The following is a 12,065-nucleotide window of genomic DNA, read 5'->3' as shown; positions in this document are numbered from 1 at the left end:
GATATTTTGACGCGATTGTTCTCTTTTTATTTCAATACATGACAGTATTAGTCAGTTTAATTATGTACAAAATTAAATCCGTTTTGTATTGCTATGAAATCTATAATCATATTTAAATGATTGTAGGTTTCTCTGCAAAGTATCTTCAAGGAGACACCACTTATGAAAAAAACATTTTTTTATTACAATGTAAAATTACTGCAATTTGTAGGTATCGAGTAAATTCATATTATGAAAAATCTGCCAACAGCGGATATCGCTTTTTCGTTGGTTGTATTTGTCCTCGATTATCGATTTCCTCTGCAAATGTTCGTAACTGGAGAAATACTTCTTAAATTCTACGTTCTTGTACTTAAAATTTAATAATGTTCCTAATTGGGTCGCAATAACGTAATATATTTTACCATCTCGTCGTTTTCGACAAGATTGTGATCTGGAATCACAAATAGAAGATATAGATATATTTTCCGCGTTACGATTACGATTTTAGAGAGTACATATTCATCAAAAATAAAATATTATAGAAGTAGATATAATATGTGTATGTGTACAATTATATTTATTATCTGCTCGTTTATTTTTATTAGATATATTTCCAGTATCCTCTTCTAACTGTAAATCCGTTTTTTAGTAAATTGATACACAAAGTATTGCAAATTTATTCATTTTATTTTTACTGAAACAAGAAATTACAATTTAAAAATTAATAGATATTAAATTTAACATATTTTACGTGTCCATTCAAATTATTCTCTTATTAATTGAGCACATGATTGAATTGAGCATAAAAATAATTTTAAAGTAGGCATCACGCATGCAACTCTTTCAGGATCAACTTTACTTAACTTTCTAGTGGCAACAAAACATGTCTGAGGGGCGCACAGTAGTAAGGGTCCGCGTCTAGTCAGACCTGACGATCGTCGATGTTAGTACCAGTGTAGACTTCGCGTGCAACGTCGCATTGCAATCTTCCCGTCTGCTAAGGAAATGGTTTTCTGCTTTTCGCATGTGTGCGTTCAAATTACATTTATTTCACGATCCAACCGATTCATTAAGCAGCCAGCCGTTGGTCTATAGACAAAACATAGAGAAACTTTCAGTTGAATAAACGATAATATCGAATATTTTCCCCTTTCCAATTTATCGCCAATTTCTTTTATCCAAATATGACATTAGTTGACTGTATATTCATTTACTATATGCATATTTTTGTCACTATTACCACGTGAAAATTAGCGATGCAAAAAGCAAATGATTGGATGAAATTCGATCTCATGCAATTTGTCGTCGTGCTTATGAAACAATATTCACTAATTTGGCGAACGTACTGACATGTCGAATTTCCATATGGTTCGTAAATTGTTATCGGTCACGCTTGGAAAATCACGGAACCGAAATGCGTGTATAAACTACACAGGATTAATTAACGCCATGTAAACGAGGATCGGCCAATGGTCACGTATTTGCCAAGCTCGTATCCGCGGTACAACCCGATCCCGTTTCCCCATCCGGCACGTATCGCATCGATTCGCTATCCGCGTCCCTCCCCCCCCCCCTTTCGTGGACAGGTTCCGTTAATGTATCGTGACGAACAATTGCAAGCAAGAATGGCAGGTGATAGCAAAGATAATCAGTATAGCCGAGTGATCCGCGGCAGAACGCGAAACTCACGTTTCCACGCTTAATCCCGATTTCCACGCTGCATTTGCGCGGCTTTTCTCGTAATAAAATGTGAATGCGCTGCCGTGGTACAGAAAATTTATTTGCATTTTCCATTCCACTCCTATAGTTTCTTTTTAATCCAGGAATAGTCATCATATTTTTGCAATTCAGCTGCAAAAAAGTGTAAATTGTTATTAAATAGATATTGCCTAACACACATATATATATATATATTTTTTTAATAACTTTTCATGTTCTTTTTTAATAACTACTTTTTCTACAGACCTTTAAATGTATAATTTCATCGAAAACCCGCAAGAAAAAAGCGTTTTATTAATCATGGTCTGCCAAATTTATTACGTGTACCATATTGTTTAAATCAATGATTTAAAAAACTCTAAAAAAAATAAAGAATAAAAAATTTTTGTAGAAAAAGCATCTTACATTAACAGACGACGTTATCAAATACAAAAAAAAAGTTTTAAAATAAAGTAAAACATAATTTAATTTAATCAAGAGAATTTTAAACAGTAAAATAAATGAAATCGATTAGCAGTATTAATTAATATCTTTATTTTTAAAAAATACTCATATTAAGTTACTTATATTACTCTTTTTGTAATATTTGTTTAATTCTACTTACATTTTCAGAAAATTGTTAATAAATTCATTTTCATATTCTCTAATATATACTAATAAATTTGAAAATAAATAATAATCTCTAATAAATACCAATAAATCGGAAAATGATCGATGATATACAATACTTTGTTAATAATACTGACTTTTAATTGAGATGTAAAAACACTCTAGATAGCCATTTAGCGGAATGTATAAAAGAATACTTTCTTCAATAGTCGTTCGTATCTTTTTGTATGTAATTATATATAATGAATTGAATGAATTACTACAAATCTTCTACTCGCATTTAATTCGGCTGTTTCTTATGAACTTTGCGCTTTCTATTAGGCGAGTTTTACTGTACGTTTACTGACGTGAAGAATTATGCAGAGACGACGAAGAGATCAATGAAAATATAATAGAGAGTAACGCGGAAATTCGAGCCTTGTATTTATACTCGGAATTGTGACGTTTATGCATGCAAAATAATCGTAATTTATGTCCAACTTCATAATGTGTGATTTAATCGGCTATATTTTTCAATACGAAAGCTGGCAGAAACCGTCGCTACCATGGCGGAGTGCATATTGCGCGCGAGAATATTTATCAATTAATAAAAGCGTACTGTGTGTTTTACTTCGTTTGCCGTCATTCGATTCTGTGGATTAATAATATTAATAAGCGATTCCGTATTTTTTATTCGTGAAAGCTTATGGTAAAATTAATGCGCGTATTAATCATGCATTGCACTGAAGGAACCTGATAGCTAATCCTGAAAGTCAGTGTACGGATGTTGACACGTGCAAGAGACATATGTGTGTGTGTGTGTGTCAGGTTTTGTATAAGCTCTAATAAAGCTGCGAGAAATAAATAAAAAATGTTTCACTTGTTTTATCAAACGCTCGTTGTGGTACTTCAATGAATACTAAGTTGTGTATAATTACGGATAATGGAGCTTTTAAAAATGCATTCGTTGATTTTAGTAAGACTTATAACCGATTAAATATTTCATTATTAAAATTGTTATTTGATTCTTTTCGTAAAAAAGCAATTGATGTTTAAAATTTGAGAATTTAGAAAAATGAAGGTAGTGCATTGAAACTTTAACCTTTAAAAGGAGCGAAAGTTTATTTTTTAAATCTTAAAGCTTTTTCTTGGAACAAGATTTGTTATAATTTATTATTTTAATGTATTTCTTATTTCAAAATGTGACAGTGTGTGCCACTATAGGTGGCTTTTCCATCCTGTAAAGGTTATCTTTGAGAACCAGAGCTTTCTAACAAAGTAACTTACGAAAGATCTTGCTTTCTAAAAGCAAGAGATTGAATTTTTGAATTTGATTCTGATCTTCAATTTGATTTGACTCAGAATTTTAAAATTCAGATTTTAAAAAAGTAATCTGATTATTATAAATAGTTTTGAGAGGTTCTTGGTATCTCTAAGTTTGAATACCTAAAAATATTCAATTTCTAAAGGATAATAACTTAAAATCTCCATAAAAAAGGATCTAATATTACAGGGTTTATAAATCAGAATTGGAAAATCACTTTGGAAATTAGTACTAACCATTTACGTATTATTGATGAATTTCAACTAAAGCGAAACTGGAAACTTGATGTTACTTTGCAAGTAAAAACTCTTTAAAACCGAGTATTATAATAATTAAATTATTTTCTTTAAATTCTGTTTGTCATATTAAATCTATCATTTTGAATTTATTAATTTTGGTTTCAGATTCGAATAAAAAAAGCATTATTAAATTACCCCTTATATTAAGTTTTATTGAAATTAAACGAGCAGTTTAAAAAAAAAATAAAAGAGGATGAGATCCCAAAGGTCATCGGTCCACAAAGGGTTAAATTAGAATGAGCTAGTTCCAGTTGTTGGAATTGACCCAGCAAAGTAATATTAAACTAGACAGGCGTACTTATGCGCATATATTATAGGTCTGTTTTTCATAGCTGAACTAGTCTCTTTGTACTTAAAGCGAAATAGGTATATGAGTTTGATATTTGACAAAAGCGAGAAGGAAAGTTCTAGCAGTTCAGTGCGGTAATAAAAAACATTATATTGGACAGAAGCTTGTATTTCACGTTGGAATAAACCTGCATTGCGCGCATACATGTGGCGGTCGTTTATGGCAAAGCACAGTTTTTTCCATTAGGATGAAATCCGTGGAGAATTATACGTGAAGAAATCGCAATCTGGGATGGCCTAGTTTTTAAAATTATTATCGTTACGTGCTGTTATCTGTTTTTCTCTTTTCGACTTGCACTACAGAATGGGTGGCGATAAGCCAATATATCGTGAAATTATATTAGAAAACGACAGGCAATAATTTATCCGCGATATAACGATAGATAATCTTATCGTAATTTTGCACGCAACTGGCGAAACCATGAAGGTATCTCATTTGAATCATCGAGCGATGCCTTGACTGATTTCCGGCCACGATTGCCTAGTTCTGACAGTCGAGGTGACAGAAATACAATTATCGAGAGAAGGCCGGAAGAGGATTTTAAATACAAACCTTGATGACATGGTATGAAAACTGTTGTCATTTATTTTGATTCATTTTTAATTAAATGATTATGTTAATCTTAAAATATATCTAATTATTATTTAAAACATTACCAAATTATTATATCTTATTATTTCTTGATTTATTATTTTATTTTTATTTTAATCTTTGCTTTGCGGCTTAAGATGGCTTTCAGTATATATAATAATTTACATTTATATATTTATACATGTTGACATTTTCTTCTTATATTTTCCATTTGTTATTTAAAATAACACAAAATTATTTTTATGGCGCAATAAAATCATGATGGAAATTCTAATCTTGTTACATATATCAATTTATTAATAATTAATTATATAATTGTTAATTATTAATTTTCTGCTTAGGCAATTATTAATTAATTGATTTAATTAATTAACACATCATGTTTTAATTGAATTAATTAATGTCTAAAATTTGCTAATGGATAGTGATATATCATGCAATATGTAGAATAACTTTCTTGTTTCTACCACCAATTTGTAGAACGACATTAAATGTTATAATAGTAAAATAATGAAAGCGTGTTGTTTATCACGACAACTGCCCGTTTAATTTAATCCAACTAGAGAAGAGATTGGATCATTAATTTGGCTACATGAGCAAATCAGAGCACCACAGATAGAATCTAACATTCCTACAAGAATCAACCAACTGCAATTAGTCGAAAATAGAAATTCTTTCCAAAGGATAGTTTTTGATTAATTGGTTATTGATTCTTACAAAAGTGCCGCGACTTATCAAAGTAGTTTATCAATTTATTCACTCTCTCCTCTGTCATCACGCTACAAAAAGGACTAATGCCTGTTTCCACCAATGAAGTTTAATTTTAATCTTGGTTTAATTAACTCTATCTTTTTCTAATTCTAAAAATTAAAAAAAAAATGAAAAGTAGATTCAACCGAAGTTAAAGTTAATCTATTGTACGTTTACAGAACCAAACATAAATAATCCTTCATCGCTTAACTCCCATCTCTTTCAGCATATAGTTGTTCATCTAATACTGCCACGATGTTAACTGCAGTAACAAACGATTCGGGACTTCATATCCGTCCTTCGTCATACCACTTGAATCGCATTTAAGTCAATCTACAGCAACGATCAACGACTTCCCGCGATCCCTGATTCATCAAGCATCACGTGGTGTTTATACGTGCGATCGGCGAATCATTGGCTCTCTCCGATCGTTATCCATTGTTCCATGGTAATGCGCGTCGCGGCGTCCTCGTCGAGCCGCGCCTGAAAAAGCGAGCGGGAGCGCGTTGTCGTTAGTGCGCGATGTGCCGCCGGTTAGACATTTCCGGTTTCGCGATCTTGATCGTTCGCTGCGTCCGCGAGGCTCGTCGATCGTGGGGAGTACCACCGGCGAGCTTCTCGCCGCCGCTGTCACCACCGTCATCGTCGCCGTCACCGTCGCCGTCACCGTCGCCGTCACCGTCGCCGTCACCGTCGCCGTCGCCGTCGTCGTCGCCGTCGTCGTCATCGACGTCGTGGACGTCGTGGATCAGGGCCCCGATTCTCAGGCCCCTCGGATCGGTCGCGCTGCGCTCCTCTTCGCGCCGCTTCGCGAGCTGAGGGCAGGCCGGAGGATCCTGGGCGACAGCCGCACCGATGATGGGATTTATTATGGGCTGCACGTGTTTCAAAGGTACCAGCCTGTCGCATCTGTTTCAAGGTCGGTACCGTTTGAGGTTGAACACGAAAATGCACCTAAGCCGAAATCCTCCCTCTAATTGCACGATATATGTTTGTATGTGTGTTTATGCGTATGTATACGCACGATTTTGAAAGAACGATTTTGCTGAAGTATCTAAAAAATTAGCTTGATATAGATTTGAAAATAATTTTTTTAATCTAGCAAAGAGTGATTATGTACGATGCTCAAACTGATTACTGGGATGTCAAAACTTGTTACAGCACGTTGATCATGCTTGAGTTTCCTACATAATTATTTTAATAGTTTGGCAAAGTTATTTTCAGATCTGTATCTAAATTAGATATTTTAATGAAATTGTTTTTTCCGTATGTATATGTTTGCACAATTCGAAAATTTGTGTTTTCGATACATTTCATGTTCATTCAAACGGTCCACTCAAATTTTTGTGTCAATTTTTAGCACAAGATAAATATGTTAGAAAATAACATAAATACTAAATAAGAACTTAATAAACATAACACTGACACAATTTGTAAGCTAATTATGGAAACATATTTCTTCAGTAAAATCCACATTAATAATGTCTTAAATTAATATGTTTCAGTAAAATTTACGCTTATAATATGTTATATTAATATATTTTATTTATTTATTCTAAAATTTATGTTTTAAATTGTGTTATTTTTATGTTAATTGTTTACTTATTTATAAATTGCACAAGAATGTTGAATATCAGTTTAATATAAAATATTTAACTAACACAATCATGTTATATCAAATAAAAATTTGGAAATGTGTTAAAAATTGTAACCAGGACCGATTTTATCATAAATATAAAATATTTTTTACTGTATAAGCACGCGGTTTTAAAGATCGATAAAGTATTTGGAAATAGAAACAAGTGTGGAGATAACATTTTGCAGTACATTTTTGAAGAAGTATGTTATTAATTAATTTCAAATATTAAAGGAACGTACTTCGCACTTTTTATCTACTCTTTTAATTTTATGTAAAAATAAACTTAAAAGCTGTTCCGTTTTTAAATTAAATTATATGAGTTTTCAAAAAGTCTGAATGTTTTGCTTATATATTTTAGCTGCTAGTTATTCTAGAGTAAGCATTTATATTTTATTTACAGATAAAATAAATATTTTTATTATTTCCACTTTTTATAGTTTATATCTCGAGAAATATATAGTACTAAAATATAAAAATAATTTTATATTGAAAGTTCTATTCAACACATAAGTAATTTATCCATATTATTTATACGTATTATCTCAGTACTATACATTTATGCTATATCTATATGTATAAAATAAAATAGTATCTCTGTATTTCTTTTTACACATTTCACAATTTTTTATATCTAAATTCAACATTCTTACATATTCACTTATTAATATATTTTTAATATATAATCGTTTATATATCATTGAGTCATCTTTTTTGAGAGATCTTTTGCGAAACGGAGTAATAAGATTAACCTCTATCTGATATAAAAAGATAAAAATATATATCCATTATCTTACAGGTTGTAAAGTGTTTATCATCAAGCAAATACGCGAAATACGAACTTATCGTTAAATTCTACTTACGTACACCTACACATATGAAACTTTCAGCAACCTGTAATGTATGTAGAAATTTCTCCGTATATTACCTACCTAACTTGTCGCTAATGACGAAGCTCGTTAAGCTGCAATTACAGTCGGGTAGTGTCTTTTGCATAAGTTATTCCTTGTCTCGGTAAAAATTTGCATATTACTTATCGATATCGATAATCGATATCATATTCCGATAAAATACATCATATACATATGTACAAGTTCGTCGACTACATGCTGTCACTCGAGCGGATGAATAGGTGTGAGGAATGGGTTGAAAATGAAATAGCATTATTTCTCGCACCCTTTCAGCACAGGTATATTCGCACATATTTCACACACACCCATACAGGTACACTCGAGTGCACGTGCATACGTATGATGCTCGACATTGCGGAATTGCGAGCCGAAACTGTCGAGCCTCGTAATAATGGTCGCGCGTTTCGCGACGCGTAACTGTCACTGCCACAAGGCGCTCAGTTCGCATTCACTTGCATATACATAAACTCGTACACGTGTACGCCTACGTATGAACTCATCCTACGGTCCCGTTTTACTGTTATACGCTGTCCCGTATTTACCGGCACGATATCGTTGTTGCCGTTTCGTAGACACAGCGAATCACGTCAGAGGCATACGTCGTACGAAACGAGTAAGGTCGTACGCGCAAATTGTTTTCGTATACGCATTACGTCCTCTCCCTGCACTTAACCCTTTAGCAGGAAGTGCGCGGGTGGAGCTTTACACGTGCCATGTATTTGTAATTCAACGTAGACGTTGCTATTGTAACGGCGCGTGTTTGCCCGTAATAGAAAGACAGGAAGACTAGTATATATGTATGCTTTTGTCTTGTTTCATAAAAATATCGCTAAATTATTGCGATAATAAGAAGCAAGCACATTTGTAGAATTGTAGATTAAGTTTTTTTAAGTTTATCTTTGTTTATTCAGGATCTATACACTGTTAAGTTCAAATATTAATGTGTAACATTAAATTATACTCAATTTGAATTATTTTTAGCCATTGTTGTCGTTGCTACTTCTGTTCAATATATCGTTAAGTTAAATAAAACGATGGAGTTAAATAATTTAATTCGAAAACTATATTAAATTTTACTTTTTAATTTATTATCTATTAATTGTAAGCAGCACGTTAATATGGATGTTGTTTACTTTGAAACTAATCACAGAAATGGATTGATTTACATTTTAACACACAGAAGTTAAAAATAATATGACGTTATTTTTAACTAAAAAATATGCTTCCATACAATTTGCTTTCGAATTTATGTCAGTGTTACAGTGTTATGTCAGTGTTTCTTGTGTTAATCCTTTTATGTAATATTTATGTTACTTTCTAATATATTCATTTTGTGTTAAATTAACACAATTTGAATGGATCGTTCGGGACACGTGAAATGTGTTAAATTTAACAAAAATTTCTGAGTATGTAGTTTAAATCGCTCAAGAAAAAATAAAAATTACTAAAATAATAAATAAAAGCAACAATTTATTTTGATTAGATTATAAAAACAAACAAAATAGTTTATTTGGGACTGCACTCTCTTTAATTCGAAATCCCTCCGATATATCGAATATATGATGAAAATTTCTCTCGATTTTTGGACGCGTACAATACATGCAACGTTACCAGATGACATTTTGAAGGGTCAAGCGGTGATATCTTTATATTTTTCCGTCTAGTACAACGATGCCATTGATCACGCTGCTGTCACGCAGGTGAATGTATTTCGAAGGCGTACGAGTGCGCTTCGCGTGGAAAACAATGCCGTCGTGCAAAGGTATCTCGTATCCCTCACGCGTGTGACGTGTCCTGCGTAGTCACCGTGCTCTCGTGCGTTTCCCTCATGCGACGCGCATAATAAACAGCGAATCGTGCTGTCCACGACGGTTTCCTTTGTAATCAAATTAGGCACGTCGGTGTCGTCGTACTAAGCGCCCAATAAAACGACGCTCCTCGTTGAGCATAAATTTTCAGAGGAAATTTACTCGGAGAGATGCACATTCGCTTGTAAAAATATAGATACATGCGAAAAAAAGAAAATATTTCTTCGATGAAAAAAAAAACGCGGATGAATTAATTAAAGAAGTGCAATGGACAAAAATTTACTCTGAAACTGACTTTAAGAAATTATTGGCTGAAACTTTGAAAGTTGAAAGTTATTACAAACCCAATGTTTTCATTAATTTTTTAGCAAAATAAAATTTATCTGATCTATCATGAAGTTTACTGCTCAAAGAAAATTCAGCGATGATAATTGGTTTCTGTTACATCTTTGGAAACACTTTAAATCATCTCTGCATTACTTTGAAGTCGATTTTTGTTCTTCCTGGTGTCATGTCGACAACTCGAAAGTCCTTTTCGCTCATTATTCTATGTGTATTTGTATGAGTGCACAACGTAGGTAATTAGAATTTTGCTAATTTTGTTACTTTAATAGTGCTAGATTAAACATATTGTACCGACATGAATTTCAAGTTTTCATGCTCCCATTCTTTCGAGTACTGTCCACTTGAAGTGCGATTCGGTTGAGAGTAAAATTACGTACCAGAATAAACAGAAACTCATGCTTGAAATGCATGAAAGCTTATTATCGCGCTTCAGTGCGCATAATTTAAAGGAGCGTAAAAGATGAAGTATCTTTAAGAGAAAGAAAGAGAAAGAGAAAGGAAAAAGTAAATTTGACGGTGTTTCGTGTTAGCTTGTAATTATCTTCCACGTGGAAGGATTGCACGAACCAATTTTTCGCGAATTAATTTGTAATTAATTTTGGAGTTATTTGTAGTTTCCGTTTAAAACGACGCATACACGTTTTTGTCTATTTAAAGATGTATCAGGTATATAATTTCTCTCTCCGAAGAAAGAGAATGGAATTAGAAAGTATGTTTCTATATAAAAATAATTATATACAAATCGTGAAACAATTAAATAAGATCAATATTTATATTTAATAATATAATGTTAGAGTTTTAAATGAAAACATTATCTTATTCATTTTTAAAAACATGTATATTTTTTTGAAATAATTTTTGATTCAGATTCTAAGTCGCTCTCATATTTTTGTGTTACTTTCGAATACTTACAGTATAAAAAAATATGTAATTTTTTTATATTGCCTTATTTTATCTAAAAATACATGTAATATATCCTTAAAGTTTTAAATTAAACCGAGTTTAAAGTTTTATATGTTGAGTGTAAAAGAATTACTATCTTTGTGTCAGGTCTGAAAATATGTAATCTTAGAAATGGCTATTTTCTCAATTATTTATTAATTTATCTACCGTAATTATAAGTAAATAAATTGAAGTTTGTTTTATTTTTGAATATAGAAAATATATATTTTCAAAATTATTTACCATTAAAATAATTACAGAAATATACGTGGCAACAACTTCTTTCTTCTTGATCAAATTCATGTTTTATATTTTATTTTGTAGAACATATTTAATCTGTGTTCTATATCTCTATTGTAAAAGACTTATCTTAGCTATTTTAATTAATATTGTTTTTTCGATTTAAAGATTTATTTTTTATTTTATTTCTTCGGAATGAATACATCAAAGAATCAAAATAGACAAAGTTCTAACAGTATAGTTATTAATAATTTGTACATCCAAACATTATTAAAATTTAAACGTCTTGCAACTCTATATTACAAATTAGTATGACGAGTTGAATACATTTAAGCCATGTATTGCCTAAGAAAAATTGTGACTTTGCGTTGCATTGCGGCCAGATCTGTATTGATGTGTAGAGTGCTTCGATAAAATCATAATTAATTCAAGGCGCGTGCTGCAACAGGATAAATCATAAATTTAAGTGAAATTACAGTACTTTGATAAATTTGTATGTAATCACTGTTGCTTTTCAAGTCACCTTTTTTAAGGCTAATGAACTATGCAATTTTTACAGCGACACGAATTTGTTATGTAAT

General features: G+C 31.9%; 1 protein-coding gene and 1 long non-coding RNA gene across 9 annotated transcripts in view; both read left to right on the top strand.

The window, feature by feature from the left end:
• Window positions 1–12,065, top strand: part of LOC105149603 (phosphatase and actin regulator 2) — a 289,109-nt gene that overhangs the window by 148,542 nt on the left and 128,502 nt on the right. The window lies entirely within an intron of this gene.
• Window positions 6,383–12,065, top strand: part of LOC147907754 (uncharacterized) — a 33,656-nt gene continuing 27,973 nt past the window's right edge. Inside the window, exon 1 of the long non-coding RNA XR_015547030.1 lies at window positions 6,383–6,521. This is a non-coding gene — a long non-coding RNA (uncharacterized LOC147907754). The remainder of the gene's footprint in view (window positions 6,522–12,065) is intronic.

This window comes from Acromyrmex echinatior, chromosome 12 (genome assembly GCF_024713525.1).
Source record: "Acromyrmex echinatior isolate Ae372 chromosome 12, ASM2471352v2, whole genome shotgun sequence".
In the NCBI taxonomy this organism is placed as follows: Eukaryota; Metazoa; Arthropoda; class Insecta; order Hymenoptera; family Formicidae; genus Acromyrmex; species Acromyrmex echinatior.
Note: the sequence above shows the minus strand (reverse complement) of the source record. Positions and strands in the feature narration are given on the sequence as shown.